Source organism: Spermophilus citellus, assembly GCF_964194105.1.
Source record: "Spermophilus citellus genome assembly, chromosome: 18".
NCBI lineage: Eukaryota > Metazoa > Chordata > Mammalia > Rodentia > Sciuridae > Spermophilus > Spermophilus citellus.
This window is the reverse complement of record NC_138200.1, coordinates 10,147,525-10,168,971: the sequence shown is the minus strand read 5'-3', so window position 1 is coordinate 10,168,971 and position 21,447 is coordinate 10,147,525. Positions and strand designations below refer to the sequence as shown.

Below are 21,447 nucleotides of genomic sequence, written 5' to 3'. Positions count from 1 at the left end.
TTGGAGTATCTATGGGTTTTTTCCTTTCAGTAGGTGGGGGGTACTGTGGATTGAGCCGGGGGCTTGCCCATGGTCCTCTGCCCCTGAGCTACACCCCAGAATTAGCTTTATTTCTTAAAGTCCCCAGATCTGCTGTTTTTGTCAGTTTTACTGTTTGCTTTTGTGGTGCTGAGGTCCAATGCAGGCTCCTGAATGCTAGCTGAGCTATTGTTTGTTTATTCAAGGACTAACTTCAAAAATTAGAGTATGAAAAGGGAAAAGAAGTAGTAGTCTTAACTGGCACATTAACCAAGCCATCAAGGTGACATGCCTACTGATTTTGATGCTGTCTGTGTAGCTTGATAGGACAGAAGAAAATGACACTTTAGATTTTTCATGTTTTCTCTCCAATGCACAATTCCAGTCTCATTGGGAAATTTTCAGACAAACTCAAATTATGGGCTATTCTACAAAATACATTCTGTGCTGGGCATGGTGGTGCATGCATGTGATCTCAACTGCTCAGGACGCTGAGGCAGGAGGATCTCCAGTTCAAAGCCAGCCTCAGCACTTTAGTGAGGCTCTAAGCAACTTTGTCTCAAAATAAAAAACAAAAAAGAGCTGGGATGTGGCTCAGTGGTTAAGTGACCCTGGGTTCAATCCCTGCTACCAAAACAGCAGCAACAACAACAAAAACCATTCTGGCTCTTTGTTGCATCTACTGTGAAAATGAAGACCGTTTTCAGCAATCAGACTGTTGACATTCCAGAAAATGTCCACATGTCTCTGAAGGGACACACAGTTATTGTGAAGGGCTGAAGAGGAACTCTCTGGAGTGATTTAATCATATCAATGTAGAAGTCAGCCTCCTTGGAAAGAAAAAGAAGAGACTACGGGTTGACAAATAGTGGGTAAATAGAAAGGACTGGTCATTGTTTGCATGATGAGTACATGTACAGAACCTGATCAAGGGTGTTACACTGGGTGTCTGCCGCAGTCTGTCTGGGCACAAAATCACCGAGCCACCACACAGCCTTGTAGATTCAAACAGCAACTCTTTATTCCCGAACTCTCACCAGCACTCTACACTCAAGTTCTGGGAAAATACACTCCCTCCACCGGGCTCTGCTACCAATTCTCTCAGAACCCCTGGAGAACTCAACGGGAACTCAAGTAGCGGGCGCCTGAGGCAGTAGGATACACCCTATTCCCAGCAGGATCCACCCTAAACCCAGAGCCATCCTAATCCAGCAGGATCCACCCTAAACCTGGAGCCACCCTAATCCCTGAGCAGGGTCACCTTTCAACCAAAAATGCCATGTGTCATTCCTACTTGGCTATGGCTCTCAGCATCTCCCCCCTTCTGATTAATTAAACAAGAAATGTGGCTTAGGGACCATGCCTGTTAGGTTGTCCAATTCAACATATGGTCCTTACCCGTCATTGGATGAGCTGACCTCTAGGTGTCAGCCTCCTGTCTTAGGTTGGTACCACTGCAATTGGATCATACCCGTCACTGACTACCGGTCCAGCATACAGCCGTACTTGTGGATAGGCCTATGCACCAGTGGGGGGGTGAGGTTCTTTGCCTCACCTCTGTTGGCCCCCAAATTTGGCCTTGGTGCCAGTGGGGGGGTGAGGTTCTTTGCCTTACCTCTGTTGGCCCCCAAATTTTAGACCATCACTAGCAGAAGGGAGGAGGATACAGAAATGCCACGACACCAAGCCAATTGATGTCTCTTTTGGAAAAATTGTATCACTGGTGACACCATCAGCAAAGATATGCCAGCACTACCACAATTTGCTGCACCAACAGATACTTCACAATGCATACGAGTGATACATAGTCCAGGCAAGTTTTGCAAGCAGTTCAAAGCGGAGGAGTCTATCAATATGTCCATTTCCTCCCAAAGTAAATCGACTCCTTGATTGAGCATTACTTGTTGAGTTATTATTCATTGATGCATCAGTTTATACAGTTTACTATGATAGCTATCATAGAAGCTGTAGTTTGGTTTTATCTTTGTCTTCACCGGCACTGGGATGGAGACAGGAATTCTGGCAATGATGCTAAAAAGAAATTATGTAACATTCCAACAGGTACTAAGAAAACAATTTTCTGAACAATTTACATTATCCTGAACATAATTATTAAATATAATGAAAAGGAAAGGTGAAAGTAAACAAACAGATCTGTTAACCTCCTTATTTGTACACATATTAAAACAATCCTCAACAGCTGTTTACCCAATTTAAATTAAACCATTAAAATCACGTGAATAAAAAAAATTTGGATCCATTTTTTTCGTGAGCGCTCCTCATATATATGGACATACGCACATACAGACATACAACACAAAATAGAAGTGTGCACACATAACATACAACACATTAGACAATATAAAGGCCTTGTAGCTTTACACAGGTGAAATCTCCATTGCAATGTTTAAAAACTCCACAGTCAAAAAATAAAACTGATCAGAAAAACATTAACCTAGGTCTGTATGAGCTCAAAAAATAAAATAGAACTTTTTGATGTGGGAAAAGGCAATAATAAAATAGATATTGAAAAAAGCATCCTGGTTAATCACTGTCGCAGATGTAAGAATAGCCAAGCTGGAGCTCTGGATATCAGCTGTTATGGATTTGAGTCAAATCATCTTCTTTTTGGTCTGTAGAAATCGCTTTGGTTAGTCTCTCTGGAATCCAAATCAGCTGCTATTCTCCCTGTGGAAACACAAAAACAGAACCCCAACTCCAGACAATCACTGGGTCAGGACCTTAGTTAATCTCTCTGGAATCCAAATTGGCTGCTGTTCTCCCTGTGGAAAAACACAAACAGAACCCCAACTCCAGACAATCACTGGGTCAGGACCTTTCCATTGTCCTGTTAGAATATCTTTCCAAAGTACCTTGGGCTTATGTACAATTTTTGGACACATATGCCTTTCCGCAGCACTAAGTCCTGATGAATCCAAATTTAAAAAGTTTAGAGTAAAAAGGGTTATTTTAAGTTTATCTTTGGGGGATATATATACCCCTTCCCAATTCCCTCTTTTTGCTTTAATAAATACATTTTAATAGTTTGATGAGCTCTTTCAACTATGCCTAGTCCCTGTGGATTGTATGGGATTCCTGTTAAGTAAAATATTAACTGATTTTTCTTCAGGGATGATGTTCCAAAATATCCTATATGCATCCTTTGGAAATTTTAAATATCCTTTCAAGTCTTCCAAAAGCATTTTGCCTTAGTTTTTAGAATTACTTTAGTCTTTTTAATTTTTTGATGTGGTTTTAAACCAATTTACTTCTAGTTTAATGTTTTCTAAATTGGCTCTTGTCTATAAATTTTAACACCCTCATCTGAGACTTCTAATTTCTGCACCACCAGAAATTAAAGTTGATGGGCTTTTTGAAAAAAAAATTACTAATAATCTCCTTGTTCTTCTATTTTATCTAATATTTGACTTTAAACTTCTCTCTTTTACCTTTTTCTATCTTGAATGTCTGCATCTAATAGTTATCTTAGCTTTTTGCATTTTCTATCTGAATACCTTTACTTGACATTTTCAACCATTTTCTATCTTATTTCTATCTTCTAGTTTTTTTTCCCCCTAAGGTTTGTACATTCACCCTTATTGCTTTTTTTCCTCCTAGTTTTCTTTTGTTTCCTATTTTGTGAGTTTAAAATTCTTGTCTTCCTACATCTTTTCTATCTTTCTACATCTTCTTTATCTTTTTAACTTTCTATACTTCTGTCTTTAAAGTTTTTAACTTCAAATTTTTAATCTTCTTTATCTAAATATCTTTTATCCTATTATCTTCCCATTTTCATGTTTTTTTTTAAAGTAATGATTTTAAGATTAACTAGGCTTCGAATGATGCACTCTTTCCTCCACCATGAAGGCATCTTAACCACCTTTAATTTAACCTTTTAAAGCCTTTTGTAACTTAGACATTTTACAACTTTTTACTTTACCACACAGATTATCTCATCTAGAAACATTTCTTTTTTCTTCAGCTTTCATATTAAAACATATTTCCACATCTTGAATCTTTTTATCTCTTTTTTAGCTGCTAACCCTTTTTATAAATTCACATTCTGAAACAACCCTTATAAAATTTCTGAATTTAGACAAATTACTCCACTTTAATAAGATGAAATACTTTCATGTTTTTTATGGTACTATAATACTGTAATTGAAACTCAACTGAAACTTCTTATACTCTTTGTATATAAATTACACATGATAGATCTTAACTCTTAGAAACCTTGTTTCAGCTAAGACACAGACACAAAGCAATATTAAACTTTTGTTTTTTTTTTCATTTACCATTTATGAAAACACACATAATGTTTAAATATATGACCTTATGTAACTTAATAAGTAAGAGTACTTGATTTTATATTTAGTGGTTGATATTTCAACACTTTAGCTTTGTAAATTAATCAGATGTCTGTAAAAACCAAGATCTTAGACAAATGTAGTAAACAGAACTAGCGATCTCTTTCTTGTTGAAGAAAAATCCTTCTACAGGATACCATGATGGTCCCATTGATATACTTCATAACTCGTCTTTAAAAAGCCATGGGCTACATTTTTGTATTGTATCAACATATGTCCTAATTGTTCTTGGTCTTACTGGGGTGCCTCCTTCCTCTAACAATTTCTCTTCCTCAGAGGCGAACAACTTCAAACCTTGAGTCAACCATTTTCCCCAGTTTGCCTGAGAAAGTTCTAGGGACAGGCAACTTGAAATAAAAACAAAATAAATCAAAACAAGAACACATGGGGCTGGGGATGTGGCTCAAGCGGTAGCGCGCTCGCCTAGCGTGCGTGCGGCCCGGGTTCGATCCTCAGCACCACATACCAACAAAGATGTTGTGTCCGCCGAGAACTAAAATAAATAAATAAATAAATAAATATTAAAAATTCTCTCTCTCTCTCTCTCTCTCTCTCTCTCTCTCTCCCTCTCCCTCTCCCTCTCCCTCTCCCTCTCCCTCTCCCTCTCCCTCCTCTCTCACTCTCTTAAAAAAAACAAAACAAGAACACATTGTTTTTTAAAATGGTCACCCATTCTCTCGCCTTCCCTCAGGGACGAGCAATTTCACTTACGTCCAAGCTTCAGACGTTCCCCACACTGGCCACCAAATGCCGCAGTCTGTCTGGGCACAAAATCACCGAGCCACCACACAGCCTTGTAGATTCAAACAGCAACTCTTTATTCCCAAACTCTCACCGGCACTCTACACGCACGTTCTGGGAAAATACACTCCCTCCACCGGGCTCTGCTACCAATTCTCTCAGAACCCCTGGAGAACTCAACGGGAACTCAAGGAGCGGGCGCCTGAGGCAGCAGGATACACCCTATTCCCAGCAGGATCCACCCTAAATCTGGAGCCGCCCTATTCCCAGCAAGATCCACCCTAAACCCAGAGCCACCCTAATCCAGCAGGATCCACCCTAAACCTGGAGCCACCCTAATCCCTGAGCAGGGTCACCTTTCAACCAAAAATGCCATGCGTCATTCCTACTTGGCTATGGTTCTCAGCAGGTGTCCGTTACAAGATGAGGTCTGTGTATGCTTACTTCCCCATCAACGTTGTTATCAGGGAGAATGGGTCTTTTGTTGAAATCTGAAATTTCTTTTTTCCTTTTTTTTGGTGTGTGTTATCACGTTTTGTTTTATTTTATTATTATTATTTTTAGTATTACTTGCTGCTTTTTAAAATTGCTTTTATTTTTTAAGTACATGACAGAGGAATGCATTACAATTCTTATTACACATATAGAACATAATTTTTCATATCTTTGTATATAAAGTATGTTTATGCCAATTCATGTCTTCATACATGTACTTTTTTTTTGCATTACAATTCTTATTACACATATATACCACAATTTTTCATATCTCTGTTTGTATATAAAGTAGGTTGAAACCCAATTCGTGTCTTCATACATGAACTTTGGATAATGATGTCCATCAGATTCCACCATCCTTGCCACTCCCCTGCCTCTTCCCTTTCCCTCCCACCCCTCTTCCCTAACTAGAATTCATCTATTCCTCCCATGTCCCCCCTCCCTACCCCACTATGAGTCAGCCACCTTATATCAGAGAAAACATTTGGCATTTGTTTTTTTTTTGGGGGATCGGCTAACTTCACTTAGCATTATCTTCTCCAACACTATCCATTTACCTGCAAATGCCATGATTTTATTCTCTTTTAATGTTGAGTAATATTCCATTGTGTAAAAGTGCCACAGCTTCTTTATCTATTCATCTACTGAAGGGCATCTAGGTTGCTTCCACAGTTTAGCTATTGTAAATTGTGCTGCTATAAATATTGATGTGGCTGTGTCCCTGTAGTATGCTGTTTTTAAGTCCTTTGGGTATAGACTGAGGAGAAAGATAGCTGGGTCAAATAATGGTTCCATTCCCAGATTTCTAAGGAATCTCCATACTGCTTCCCATATTGGCTGCACCAATTTGCAGTCCCACCAGCAATGTAAGAGTGTGCCTTTTCCCTAATCCTCTCCAACACTTATTGTTGTTTGTTTTCATAATAGCTGCCATTCTGACTGGAGTGAGATGATATCTTAGAGTAGAAGTATACTCTGATTGCTAGAGATTATGAGCATTTTTTCATATGTTTGTTGACTGATTGTATATCCTCTTCTGAGAAGTGTCTATTCAGATGCTTGGTTCATTTGTTGATTGGGTTATTTGGTTTTTTTGGTGTTTAGCTTTTTGAGTTCTTTATATATCCTAGAGATTAGTGCTCTATCTGATGTGTGAGGGGTAAAAATTTGCTCCCAGAATGTAGGCTTGCTGTTCACCTCACAGATTGTTTCTTTTGCTGAGAAGAAAATTTTTAGTTTGATTCCATCCCATTTATTGATTCTTGGTTTTAATTCTTGTGCTATAGGAGTCTTATTAAGGAAGTTGAGGCCTAATCCTACATAATGGAGATTAGGGCCTACATTTTTCTTCTATTAGTCGCAGAGTCTCTGGTTTAATTCCTAGATCCTTGATCCATTTTGAGTTAAGTTTTGTGCATGGTGAGAGATATGGATTTAATTTCATTTTGTTGCATATGAATTTCTAGTTTTCCCAGCACCATTTGTTGAGGATGCTATCCTTTCTCAGTGCATATTTTTGGCATCTTTGTCAATATAAGATAATTGTAATTTTGTGGGTTAGTCTCTGTGTCCTCTATTCGGTACCATTGGTCTACCAGTCTGTTTTGGTGCCAATACCATGCTGTTTTTGTTACTACTGCTCTGTAGTATAATTTAAGGTCTGGTATAGCAACACCACCTGCTTTGCTCTTCCTGCTAAGGTTTGCTTTAGCTATTCTGGGTCTTTTATTTTTTTCAGATGAATTTCATGATTGCTTTTTCTATTTCTATGAGGAATCCCATTGGGATTTTGTTCGGAATTGCATGAAATATGTATAGTGCTTTTGGTAGTATGGTCATTTTGATAGTATTAATTCTGCCTATCCAAGAGCAAGGTAGATCTTTCCATTTTCTAGGGTCTTCTTTGTTTTCTTTCTTTAGAGTTCTGTAGTTTTCATTGTATAGATCTTTTACTCTTTCATTAAGTTGATTCCCAAGTATCGTATTTTTTAAAGTTATTATAAATGGGGGTAGTTTTCCTCATTTCTTTCTCAGAGGATTTGTCACTGATATACAGAAATGCCTTTATTTATGGGTGTTGATTTTATATCCTGCTACTTTGCTGAATTCATTTACTAGTTCTAGAAGTTTTCTGGTGGAGCTTTTTGGGTCTGCTAGGTATAGAATCATATTATCAGCAAATAGTGCTAATTTAAGTTCTTCTTTTCCTATACATATCCCTTTGATTTCTTTCATCTGCCTAATTGCTCTGGCCAGTGTTTCAAGAACTATGTTGAATAGAAGTAGTGAAAGAAGGCATCCCTATCTTTTCCCATTTTTTAGAGGGAATGCCTTCAATTTTTCTCCATTTGGAATGATGTTGATCTGAGGCTTTGCATAGGTAGCCTTGACAATGTTGAGATATGTTCCTGTTATCCCTAGTTTTTCTAATGTTTTTAACATAAAGGGGTATTTGTCAAATGCTTTTTCTGCATCTATTGAGATGATCATATGATTCTTATCTTTAAGTATACTGATGTGATGAGTTACATTTATTGATTTCCATATGTTGAACCAACCTTGCATCCCTGGGATGAACCCCATTTGATCATGGTGCACTATCTTTTAAATATATTTTTATGTTCGATTTGCCAGAATTTTATTGAGAATGTTTGTATCTATGTTCATTAGAGATATTGGTCTGAAGTTTTCTTTCTTTGATGTATCTTTGCCTGGTTTTGGGATCAGGGTGATATCGGGCTCATAGAATGAGTTGGAATTACTCTCTCTTTTTTATTTCCTAAAATAAATTGAAGAGTATTGGTATTAGTTCTTCTTTAAAAGTCTTGTAGAACTTGGCTGTATATCCATCCAGTCCTGTGCTTTTCTTGGTTGGTAAGCTTTTGATGGCTTCTTCTATTTCCTTACTTAATATTGGTCTGTTTAAATTGTGGTATCTTCCTGACTCAATCTGGGCAAATCATATGACTTAAGAAATTTGTTGATGCCTTCAATATCTTCTATTTTATTTGAGTATAAGATTTCAAAATAATTTCTAATTATCCTCTGTATTTCTGTAGTGTTTGTTATGATATTACCTTTTTCATCTTGTATGCTGGTAATTTGAGTTCTCTCTCTCTCTCTCCTTCTCTTCGTTAGCGTGGCTAAGGGTCTGTCAATTTTATTTATTTTTTCAAAGAGCCAACTTTTTGTTTTGTCAATTTTTCAATTGTTTCTTTTGTTTTGATTTAATTGATTTCAGCTCTAATTATAATTATTTTTTGCTTCTAATGCTTTTGCTGTTGTTTTGTTCTTTTTCTAGGGCTTTGAGATGTACTGTGAGGTCAAAAATTTGTTGACTTTTTCTTCATTTAAGGAATGAACTCCATGTAATGAATTTTCCTCTTAGTACTGCTTTCATAGTGTCCCAGAGATTTCAATATGTTGTGTCTATATTCTTATTTATCTCTAGGAATTTTTAATATCCTCCTTGATATTCTATTCCAATAACTCTTCTGTGACCTATTGTTCATTCAGTAGCATACTGCTTAGTCTCCAGATGATGGAGAAATTTTTATTTTTTATTTTGTTGTTGATTTCCAATTTCATTCCTTTATGACCTGATAAAATGCATAGTAATATCTCTACTTTTTTGTATTTGTTAAGATTTGCTTTGTGGCATAGTATATGGTCTATTTTAGAGAAGGATCCATGTGCTGCTGAGAATAAAGTGTATCCATTTGATGCAGGTTGAAATATTCTAAAGATGTCAGTTAAGTCTAAGTAATTGATTGTGTTATTGAGTTCTATAGTTTCTTTATTCAACTTTTGTTTGGAAGATCTATCCAGTGGTGAGAGAGGTTTGTTAAAGTCACCCAAGATTATTGTGTTGTGGTCTATTTGACTCTTGAACTTGAGAAGAGTTTCTTTGATGAACATGGCTGCACCATTGTTTGGGGCATATATATTTATGATTTTATGTCTTGTTGGTGTATGGTTCCCTTGAGCAATATGTAATGTCCATCTTTATCCCTTTTGATTAACTTTGCTTGAAGTCTACCTCAGGAGGTGCTGATAGGTGGTTTCCATACTCATTTGATATGAGTATGGAGACCCCTGCTTGCTTCCGAGGTCCATGTGAGTGGTATGATTTTTCCCAACCTTTCACCTCCAGTCTGTGTATGTCTTTTCCTATCAGATGAGTTCTCCTGGAGGCAACATATTGTTGTGTCTTTTTAAAGAAATCCAATCTACTAGCCTATGTCTTTTGATTGGTGAGTTTAAGCCATTAACATTCAGGGTTACTATTGAGACGTGGTTTGTATTTCCAGCCATATTTGTTTATTTTTGTTATTTTACTTGAGTTGGTTTTCCTCTTTGATTAGTTTCTTTTCTTTAGTGTACTACCTCTCTCTGCTGATTTTCATTGCTGTTTTTCCATTTCCTCTTCATGAAATATTTTGCCAAGGATATTTTGTAGTGCTAGTTTTCTAGCTATAAATTCTTTTAACTTTTGTTTATCATGGAAGGTTTTTATTTCATCTTCAAATATAAAGCTTAATTTTGCTGGATAAAAGATTCTTGGTTGGCATCCATTATCTTTCAGAGCTTGATATGTTGTTCCAGGATCTTCTAGCTTTCAGGGTCTATGTTGAAAAATCTGCCATTATCCTAATTGGTTTTCCCTTATATATAATCTGATTCCTTTCTCTTGTGGCTTTTAAAATTCTCTCCTTATTCTCTGAGTTGGGCATTTTTATTATAACGTGCCTTGGTGTGGATCTGTTGTGATTTTGTATGCTCAGTGTCCTGTAGGCTTCTTGAATTTGGATTTCCAATTCATTCTTCATGTTTGGAAAGTTTTCTGATATTATTTCATTGAATAGATTTTTCATTCCTTTGGTTTGGACTTCTATGCCTTCCTCTATCTCAATAACTCTTAAATTTGGTCTTTTTATGTTATCCCATATTTCTTGAATGTTCTGCTTGTGGTTTCTTATCATTTTCACTGTGTGGTCTATGTGCTTTTCAAGATGATTTATTTGATCTTCATTGTCTGATGTCCTACCTTCTAAGTGGTCTACTCTGTTTGTGATGCTTTCATTTGAGTTTTTAATTTGGTTTATTATTTCTTTCATTTCAAGGATTTCTTTTTTTTTTTTTTTTGTAGAACCTCTATCTCCCTGTTGAGGTGATCTTTTGCCTCTTGGATTTGTTTATTTAGCTCATTGTTGAAGTGATCTTTCACTGCCTGTATTTATTCTCTTATGTATTCTTTGAGATCCCAAAACATTTTAACCATGTATATCCTGAAATATTTCTGTCATTTTTTTCTGCTGTATTTGCCAATGCTTCTAATGATGTGTTGTCTTGATTTGTTTGTGGTATTTTCTTCCTTTGTCTTTTCATGTTGCTCATGTGTCTTCCTTTCCAGCTCTATGGATCTGGTGTATTATTGTTTTTACCCTATAGATTTGTAGTGCTCTTGTAGGGTTCCAAGATCTCTCTTTTCCTGCTTCTCATCCAGTAGGTGGAGTTGTCTGTTTTAAGCTGGTGTCTCTGCCCTCAGAACAGTGTAGGTAACCAGGTGAGAAGACTGGGCCTGGTGTGGAGCATCTGGAATCGGGGAGTGCTGCCCACCAGTCCCAGAAGGGAAATTGCATTTCACGGGTCTTTTTTTTTGTGACCACTCCTCTGACTTGAGCCCCCAGTATTGTCTCCCTCTCTTGCCTGGAGATTTCCCAGATCCTGGTCTCTCTGTTATGCTCCAGACTTTAGTCCCCTCCCCTCTCTTACTTATCAGGTCCCAACTGCGGGACCTCTCACCCCCAGGCTCACACCAGGTGGACGGCGCCATGTGCGCACTGCACTTCTGTCCAACTGAGAGCTGTTCTTGTGTTGGGTGGCCACTGTGCCACGTTCTTCTCTGGGGGGGGGGGTGTGTGGGATTAGAAATCAGGTACTTGCCCAAATGGAGATCCATTCTGATAGCCAGGCCCACCACAAAATGTTGAGGAAGGTTTTCCAAGATGAAGTCAGTCTGCTTCCAGTGCTGGGGTGTCTGGTGATGTCGGGGGAGCTGAGCGATGGCCTTGTTCTATGTATAGATAACAGCCGTGTGACCTGCATGGGAGCGTAGTGTAGTCTGGAGTTGTGCAGAGGTGCTGATAGGTGGTTCTGCTAAGCTGCTTGTGAGCCACTTTGAGCTAGAACTGTGGGCTTTGGGTCCAGAGTCTGGAGACTTACTCGAGCCCAGAGGCTCTGAAATCTGCACAGGTGGTTGCAGTTGACTTCTGTGAAAATCCACTGTATGGGGTCTTCTCACACTCTCTGAGATATTCTATTCTGTGTAGACAGGACCCTGTGGAGAAGCTGCCTATCTTCTTTCTTGGTTTCGTGTCACAGAGCAGCCAGAAACAGGACTTCCTCCGAAATCTGAAATTTCTTGGGTGACAAATACATCTGCATAGTTTGGATGAGGACAGGTGTTGCTTGTTCAGTGTCTTAAGCTCAGAAAGATGAATTAATCCTTGAAGAAAGTGATATTGAACTTGTTTCAAATTCAGTGGCTTTAATTCAGCAAGCCACAACAGTGAAAAGCAAGGATATCAGAAAAATTTTGGATGGTGTTTATGTTTCTGAAAAAGGAACAGTTCAACAGGCCAATGACTAAGATCTAAGTGTCATTCAGCCATAGAAACACAGTCCTGGAGTCAAGTGGATATTTCAGTGATCAATAAAAATCTCTATTGACTTTGGCTTATTCTTAATCCTTTCCAACAGGTTGAATAAAGTTTAGTGTCCTTTCGATGGAACAGAACAGGAAAAAACATTCTGTAACAGTGTACTCTGCAAAAATGTAAAGCTCACCAGGCTCCCTGGGCTATGCCTGTAATCCCAGTGGCTGGGGAGGCTGAGAGTGGAGGATCGCTAGTTTAAAGCCAGCCTCAGCAATGGAAATGCACTAAGCAACTCAGTGAGACCCTGTTTCTAGATAAAATACAAAATAAGACTAGGGGTATTGTTCAGTGGTTGGGTGCCCCTGAGTCCAAACCCCAGCACACCCCCCCCCCCCACAAAAAAAGTGCCAAGTCATGAAAAGCAAGGAAAGATCAAGAAATTGTTACAAGTTGGAGGAGGTAAAGGAGAGATGAAAACTAAATTAAATATGCATCCTGGATTCAATAGAAGAAGGAAATTATTGGGAAAACTGGTAAAGTTCTGAATAAACTTTGTAGTTTAGTTTCAGATGTTAATTTTAGAGTTTTGATAAACATGGCATGGTTAGATGACATGGTAAAATTAGAAGAAGCATGGGCTGGGGTTGTAGATCAGTGGTGGAGTGCTTTCCTAGCATGTGTGAGGCACTGGGTCTCTCCTGAGCAAGAAATAAAACAAAGGTATTGTGTCCATCTACAACTAAAAATATTTTAAAAAATTAGAAGAAGCAGAGTGAGGATATGGGGAACTCTTCAGGACTTTATGTTTCTGAGGCTGGCATTGAACTTGTGGTCCTCCTACCTCAGCCTCCTGAGTTGCTGGGATTACAGGCACAAACACCTGTGCCTACCTTGTGTACCTATTTTTGCTGAAATGATCTAGCTTGCTCTTTTAATCTTTGTTTCTCCAAATTTGGAAGTTTGGAAGCTCTTATGTCAGTTTCTACTATACCCTGTTTAAAAATTCAAGTTAAGTTTATTTAAAGAACATGCCTAGGGCCTGGTTTGTGGCTCAGTGTTAGCACTTGCCTCACGTGTGTGAGGCACTGGGTTTGATTCTCAGTACCACATATAAAAAAATGAATAAAATAAAGATATTTTAAATAATATTTTAAAAAGAACATGCCTGTATCTATCCATATAAGAAAGAATAGTATTTACCCCTCCCTCTGCCCCCACCCCCACTGCACATGGACAAGTCCTTCATATTCAGTTACTTTCCAGCTCCCAATCTGAAATTGTGAAATGATAGGAAATATTTGAAACTTGCATTTCAAGTTTTTTCTTTCTTTTCTTCCTTCCTTCCTCCCTCCCTCCCTGTTTTTCTTACTCACCCTCCCTTTATTTTACTTTTTTTTTTTTTTTTGGTGCTAGGGGTGGAAGCCAGGCCCTCAGGCCTGCTAGTCAGCATTTTCTGATGAAACACACCCCACCCCTAACATTTCAAGTTTTTGCTGATTACCACTGTACATTAAGCCATTTCTATGTCAAGTATTTCACTTGGGTGTCAGTGGAAGGTGTCCTGATGGTTGGGGTCCATGTCGAGTCACCAGGGTCTGAGAACAGCCGCTGAAGCTCACTCTCCCAGGGGGCTACAGAGCAAGGGAGTGTTGGGCCAGGCCACCCCTGCACACCTGGTGGGCAGAAGTCAGGGGTCGGCTCTCTCTAGAGCCCACCTAGGAGTGCAGCTGGGGCAGTGGGCAAAGCCCCGCCCTCTTGCTGGTGAGTGACTGAAGTCCTTCATTCCTGGGCTGCTGGCCTTCTGGCAGCTCTGTTCTGGGTCCTGGGTTCTCAGGCCCCACAGAGAGCAGCCCCCTCCCCCTAGGCCTGCCTCAGTGTTGGTTCCAAACACAAGACGGTTCACATGAGCCAGGGCAGCCTGGCTGTGCAGCACCGCAGGCTGAGCCACCAGATCAGCCACGCTAGGGGGCTTGGGAGGTTGTTTCTGTACTTGGGTCCACACAGCCACCTCTCAGGACATCCCAGTCGCAGCTCCTGACCTTGACCCCAAAGTGCTACTTGAACATTTCCAATGATTTGTCACATTTTATTTTATTTTGTCCACTTCTGTTTGATTTTAAGAATTGTTTTCATGTGCCTTTCCTGACATTTGAGGTTCATCCAAGTTTTTAATTGTATTTTTTTCTCTCTATTAAAGAGAGAGATGGGGTGGGGGTGGGGATGGGAGGGGGAGAGAGAGAGAGAGAGAGAGAGAGAGAGAGAGAGAGAGAGAGAGAAGCCTCTGCTTCTTCTTCACCTTTGCCCTTTCCTTCTCCATCTCCGACTCTTCCTTTTGGTACTAGGGATTGAACTCAGGGGTGCTTAGCCACTGAGTCACACCCTCAGCCCTTTTTATTATTATTATTATATCTTGAGAAATGAAAGCAAAAGCAAAATAAATGGAGACAGACCTCAACAGACCAGCAATGCTTTATTAACCATCGGAGGGGCACATTTTCAGGAGGAAATGACACCTGGTTACAGTAGACATCTGATTTCTGTAGAATTAAGTGAGACTTAATCATCATGGCAGAATGTGTACTCAGCCTTAATCACAGACACTTAGTCAAGGCAGAGGCTGTTGGTCGGGCATCAGGGAGACAGGTGGAGAACAGGAAGTCAGGAGCTTCAGAGCCAGTTGTTGCTGGGAAATGGTGAAAGTCCAGAGCCCATTATTTTCCTTCTCTCCCTGGGACCCATTGTTCTCCCTTTCTCCCTGGGTTTTTTTTTCCCATATCCTTCAAGAAAGGATCTCACTAAGTTGTCCAGTCTGGACTTGAACTTGTGGTCCTCTTGCCTCAGCCTCCTGAGCTGTGCTTCTGACCTACAAAATTAATTATGCTGCATTCAAGGAAGGGGAATGAAGATTCCAGGTTGGGAGGCTCATTCTTTAGAAAGACCAATGTCTGAGAGATGAGTGTTGTGGGGAAGGAAAGGCTTTATTCAACCTGGCATGGTGGTGTGCACCTGTAATCCTAATGACTTGAGAGGCTGAGGCAGATTTTGAGGCAGGCTGAATTGCAAGTTCAAGTCCAGACTCAGCAACTTAGCAAGGCTCTAAACAATTTGGCAAGACTCTCTCAAAATAAAAATGTAAAAGGGCTGGGTATGTGGCTTGATGATTAGCCCCCGCTGGGTTCAATCCCATCTTTGGCAGGGAGGAAGCCTTTATTCAGTGGTCAAAAATGAAGAGGGGGCTTTTCTCACAATCAGTTTCTCCACTCCAGGGGATTGAGGGCTACAGATGTAGGATAGGAACAGTGATGGGCTGAGAAAGGGCAGGAATAGTTTGTTCTTTTCTGGGAACAGGCAGAGAGTTTCCTGGAATTTGGCTGCTACCTATTTTCACTCCTCTCATTGTTGTGTTTTTCGTCATGGTAGCTGTTGTCTTTTTCTATGAAGAGGGGAAGGGAGTGGAGAGAAAGAAAGTTTAGATCAAGTTAATTCTACATTATAGTTTTGGACAAAAAAACATTTCTCAAGCATTTAATGGGTCCAAGTAGAATCTGACCCAAAAGTCAAGGCAACAAAGGAGACAGACATGGTGTGAAGACAGAGATGCCAAGTCCTTCATCCTGTTCCAGTCAACACGGGGCACCTTTAGGTCCAAGTGATGAGTCAGTGTTTTCAACAAGAGTGGACTTCAAGTGCCTGAAGTATGGCCTAGGCAACCATCGGCATTGTGACCCACATGTCCAGGGAGTGATCTACTGCAAACTAGTGGGAGACTGATAATGTATTGCCTGGCTGTGTCACCTCCAAAATAAGTGATTTTTAAGTTAGTGAGACAAACAATTTACTTAAAAAGTGAAACTATAGGGTTTATTTAGGTTTTTCCTTGGTGACAGCTTCAAGGACTTGCTATAGTAAACTTTCATTGCACATGATTCTATTTGGAACATAACTTCCCTGTTGGAAATGATATAGTTTGTGCTGCATTTATTTCCATGACTTCTGTAGCTCCCTCTAGATTGTGAGTCCTTGGAGGAATGGTGCCCAGTCCATTTTTATAGACCAGCCCAGTGACAGGAACAGCACAGATACTCAGTAAATATTTGATGAATGAATGAGACCACAGCCAGGAGCTAGCTTGCTCAGCTGCCTCTGTTCACTACTTACACTTTAGAAGTTTCCCTCTAGGTTCCTCTTGAACTACTTACCTGGTATTTTCCATCGAAATAAATAGCACTCACATGCCTTGGAGTCTTAAAAGAAAAAAAAGTTATCATTGTTTTTCATCAGCTTTATATTACTGTGACCAAAATATCTGACAGAAACAACTCAGAGGAGGAAAGATTTATTTTGACTCATAGTTTCGGAGGATTCAGTACACAGTTGGCTCCAAGACAGCCATGGAAGGGTGTGGTAGAGGAAAGCTCTCAGCTCACAGCATCATGGAAGCAGAAAAAGAGAGGAAGGGGCCAGAGAGAAGACAAACCCTTCTGGGGCATGACCCCAGGGACCTACTTCCTCCAACTGGGTTCCACCTCCCAGTGGTCCATTCAGCCATCAGTGGGCTAATACACTGATGACATTGAGACCAGGGCAAAGAACAGACAGTGTAGGTAATGGATGATTGGGTTGGAAAGTTGGGGGCTAATTCAAAAGGAAATAAAATGCTAATACCTCCAGAGCACTTCCCCCTCCTCACAACTTGTTACCAAGGTTACCTCTGCCTCCAGGGAATTGCTTCTTTCAGTGCAAGGTGTTGTTAATGAGCACCCCCTGGACAGCCCTTTCCCGCCTTTTGGTCATGTAGGCAAGATACGAGGAGGAGGGGGCATGAGAAGAAAGAAAATCTACAACCTAAAAGGGGCAGAACACCCCCAATCCCTCCAGCACCAGCTCTGGGCCCCCTCCTCTCCAGAGGAGTCTGTGTTTCTGTCTGTCTCTCTCTGTTCTGTTTCTTAAAGAAAACTTACTTTCTGAGCTTGACTCAGCATTTCTCAGGTGTTTAATCTTCAACACCAGGGGAGCAAGAACCTGATCTTGATTTTCAAGATGTGAATCAAGGTTTTAATCACTTCCCAAAATCTCCACCTCTGAGCACTTGGGTCTCTGGGAACTTCCTTTGCAAACTTCCCTTGATGTGTGACTCATGTCTGATGTGTCCTTCAATTCTTCTTTGGAATGTGGTCCTAGACATGGAGGGCCCTAGCAGAGGTCTCCTTCATTCCTGGAGACCACCTCAGACTTCCATATAGCAACAGCTTCTTTTTGAGTAGAGGGGTCTTCTGTTCTTGGAGACCTCCTTGGATTCCCACGTGGTGACACCCTGAATCCTGCTGTCCTGGGCACTTGGCATCCAAGTTTGTTGTGAGTCTTAAGGCTCCAGGAAGGAAGTGAGGCTGGTCCTCCAACTCCACCTGCAGAGCACGTACACAAATGTGCCTCTGTCCTGCATCTAGAGTTTGAATCTGGAATGTTTCCCAAAGGCCGGTGTAGTAAAGGCTTGACCCCAGTTTGGCATTATTGAGAAGCGGTGGAACATTTAACAGCTGGTGCCAGTGGGAGATCATTGGGGCATGACCCTAAAGGGAATGGTGGGACTCTAGTGTCTTTTTCTTTCACATCCCAGCCCTGAGGTGAACAGTTTTTCTCTGCCATAATGTGTTATCTCACCACAAGCCCCCAAACAATGGAACCAACCAGTGTTATGATATCTCTAAAACTTTCAAGCAAACATACTCTTTTTTTCTTTCTAAGTTGGTTGTCTTAGATATTTGTTATGGCAACAGAAAGCTAACAGAAAATTTGTACCTCAAACTGGGATGATCTTTGCTATTGCTATATTCCCAATGATGTGGAAGAGCCTTTGGTTGAAGGAAGAGTTTGGAAATTTTGAGGAGCAGGCTAGAAAAAGTCTAGAATGTAATAAATACAGCTCACTGGGCAATTCTGGTGAGAGCTCAGAAGAACAGAATACTAACAAGAATGTGGACAATAAAGACTATGCCGATGAGGTTTCAGATTGAAGAGGGGACTAGAGGCCATCCTTGCTACACCATGGCAAAAAAATTGAATGCATTTTGTTCATTCCCTGAGATTTTGTAGGAGGCTGAGTTTAAAGTTGATGGATAAATTTATCTGCTGGAGGAAATTTCAAATCAGCAAAATATTCAGACAGTGGCATGAGTATTCGAAGGGAAAACGAGGAATGAGAGACAGTAAGTGAGAAATAAAAGACAGAGACCAGGCAGAGATACACACGAGAGTTTATTTGTCAAAGCTGACAAATAAAGGCCATCTCTATAGCAAAGAGAGGCAAAACAGCTTAGGTTCTGGGACTTTCATGGGGCAGGCTCAGGAAAACAGAGCCAGGTGGCTCGGGTTGGGTTGGTATGAGGGAATGGTGAGCCTTTCTCAGAAATGCCCTTGGATTGGAAAGTGAAACTTTTTTTCTTAAAATGATGGCTGTCACTTAAGATGGCCATTCTGATGCTAAGAAAGGACCTTATAGTATTTCTAGCTGCTGTTAGACAAATTTATAAGAGAATTTAAAGCTGAAGGGAATAGAGCAGACAGATTTGGAAAATTTATAATTTGGCCAGAGAAGGAGCATGTTTAAAATCATTGCCAAAGAGGGGAGGGTTTGGTTTCTAGAATCAATAAAGAGCAAAATGCTTTACCCTGGGACAATAAGAAGGATGCTGGAGGCCACTTTGGGGAAAACAGCAGGGCCACTGCACTCATCAAAAGCCCAAAGGTGTAGAAATGCAAATTTGTTTCAAAGACTTTTCAGGCCAAGAACTTCTGAGAAAAGAGCCCCAGTACATTTTGCACACCCCAAATCACCTAGGGATTTTGTTTCTTCATGTTCAGACAGCCAGGAATTCACAAGACATTGTGGCTGTGGGTCAAATGGACCCAGGTTCAGCTCCTACTAGTGTCAGAGCTTGGTGACATGCAGTCCATGAGATGCTAGTTTTGCAGGTGTGCAGAATGCAACAGTCATGGAGGCTTCCACCAAGATTTCAATGAAAGCCTGAGACGTGGCGCAGTGGGCCCCAGAGTGGGAGTCCCTGCAAACATCCCTAACTTGATGATGAGTGGAGCCATGAGAGTGAAGCTGAGGCTGCACTGGAGACATCAGGGAGAGAGATGCAGATGTGGAATGTCTGCAGAGGGACGCCAGCCCAGGACAGTGGCCATGTAGACTGCAACCAGCAAAACCACTGGGAAAAGCCTTGCCAAACCCTTGGGAGCCCACTTCCTGCTGCACAGGACTCAGACTCTTCACTTAGGACTGAAAATGTCCATTGGGTAGCTAAAAAGATAAAGGATAATAATCTTGGCATCTCTGCTTCCGTTTTGCATCTGTTCCCTTTGCTTTGTTTGAGTCATTGGATTCCAGGAATAACGGGTCTGATTGATAACGGGTCTGATTGATAACGGGTCTGATTGATAAGCATCTTGTGATGAGCGGAAATTATCCCCTGCAGGCAACAGCACTGCCGGACCATTGTGGCATAATGACAGACTGGACCATGCTTGACAAAGATTACCTGCTTTTCCAGCTATACAACTTCCAGGTACACAGAACCCCAACACTTGCCCCCATTTCTCTTTCTGTAAAACCTTAAGGTCATTGACATTTTCTCAAAGAAGGAGCTAAGTGTGCCGTTCCCCTTGTCTTCCTGGTATAACTACACTAAGTTTCCTTTTTGCTTTTCACCACTACCTCTTCCACGTAGAGTTTATGGTGAGTGGCCAGATGCAATTTGTTGGGAGCCCCAGAGTTGGGCCTCTGGTCCAGGACTCTAGTACCAATTCCACAGTGTGCCTCAGAGGGCAGATGTGGAGCATGAAGATTTAATGTTGGGCTTGTTGATTTTTTATTTTATTTTGGTCCAATCCCTTCTTACCATTCCTCACGTTTGAAATGGGAATGTTCACCCTCTGTCTGTCCCACCATTGTACCCTGGAAGAATGTCACTTTCTTTTTGGCTTTTAAAGGCACTCACAGCTGAGTTTGTCTTCAGTCTCAGAGGAGGCTTTGGGCTTGGAATTTTGAGCAATGATAGAACAGTCAAAACTTGAAGACTCTGGGAATAGAATAAATGTATTTTGCATTGTGAGATGGACATGAACCATCTGGGGATGAGTGCTATAGTTTGGATCTGGAATGTTCCCCAGGGAAGGAAGAAATAAGACTGTAGTTTTCATAGATTACATGATTTTGTATGTATAAAATTAAGCAGAACTAACAAAAACAAACAAACACTCCAAAAAAACCCTAATGGAACTAAGAAGTGATTATAGCAAGGTTGTAGAATATAAGGTTAATAGACAAAAGACAATTGCTTCCTACAGACTAGCAATAAACAAGTACAATTTGAAATGCAAAACAATATAATTTATATTAGAACTTCCACAAATAAAATACCTTTTAAATAAATCTAACCAAATGTACATAATATCTATTGAGGAATACTACAAAATTCTGAAGAATGAAAGTAAAGAAGAAGTAAGAAAACAGAGGAAGTATCCCATGTTCATTGATAGAAAAGTTCAATATTATCAAGATATCAGTTATTCCTGACTTGATCCATAGCTTCAGTGGAACTTTAATCAAAACTTCAGGAAGAAATCTTGTCAATGTTGACAAACTAATTTTAAGGTTTATTATGGAGATGCATAAGATCCAGAATAGCCTATGTAATATTGAAGAATAGAGAATTGACACTCTGATATCTAGACTTGTTATAAAGCTTGTAATCAACAGAGTGTGATAATGGTGATAGAACAGAGACATGGACAAGTGGAATGGAATAGAGTGCCCAGAAATAGATTCACATAAACAGTCAATTGATCTTTGATAAAGGAGCAAAGGCAATATAATGAAGCAATGATAGGGTTTTTAACAAACGGTGGTAGAACAAGTGGCCATTCATATATACAGACCTCACATCCTTCACAAAATTAAATAAAAGTGGATCATAGTTCTAAATATAAAATGCAAAACTATAAAACTCTTACCAGGCAGCATAGGAGAAAACCTAGATGAACTTGGATATAGTGATGACTCTTAGATACAACACCAAAGTCATGATCCATGCAAGAAATGACTGATAGCAGTCAAAAATCATTAAAAATAAATGCTCTGTTCTGTGAAAAAGATGTTAAGA

General features: G+C 40.1%; 1 pseudogene across 1 annotated transcript; it reads left to right on the top strand.

Annotated features, from left to right (window-relative positions):
* Positions 1-708: 708 nt before the first annotated feature.
* LOC308637378 (large ribosomal subunit protein uL6-like) lies at positions 709-12,273 on the top strand (annotated as a pseudogene). The gene is made up of 3 exons: positions 709-963; positions 5,536-5,609; positions 12,021-12,273. The product of its transcript is annotated as a large ribosomal subunit protein uL6-like (transcript).
* The last annotated feature ends 9,174 nt before the right edge of the window (positions 12,274-21,447 follow it).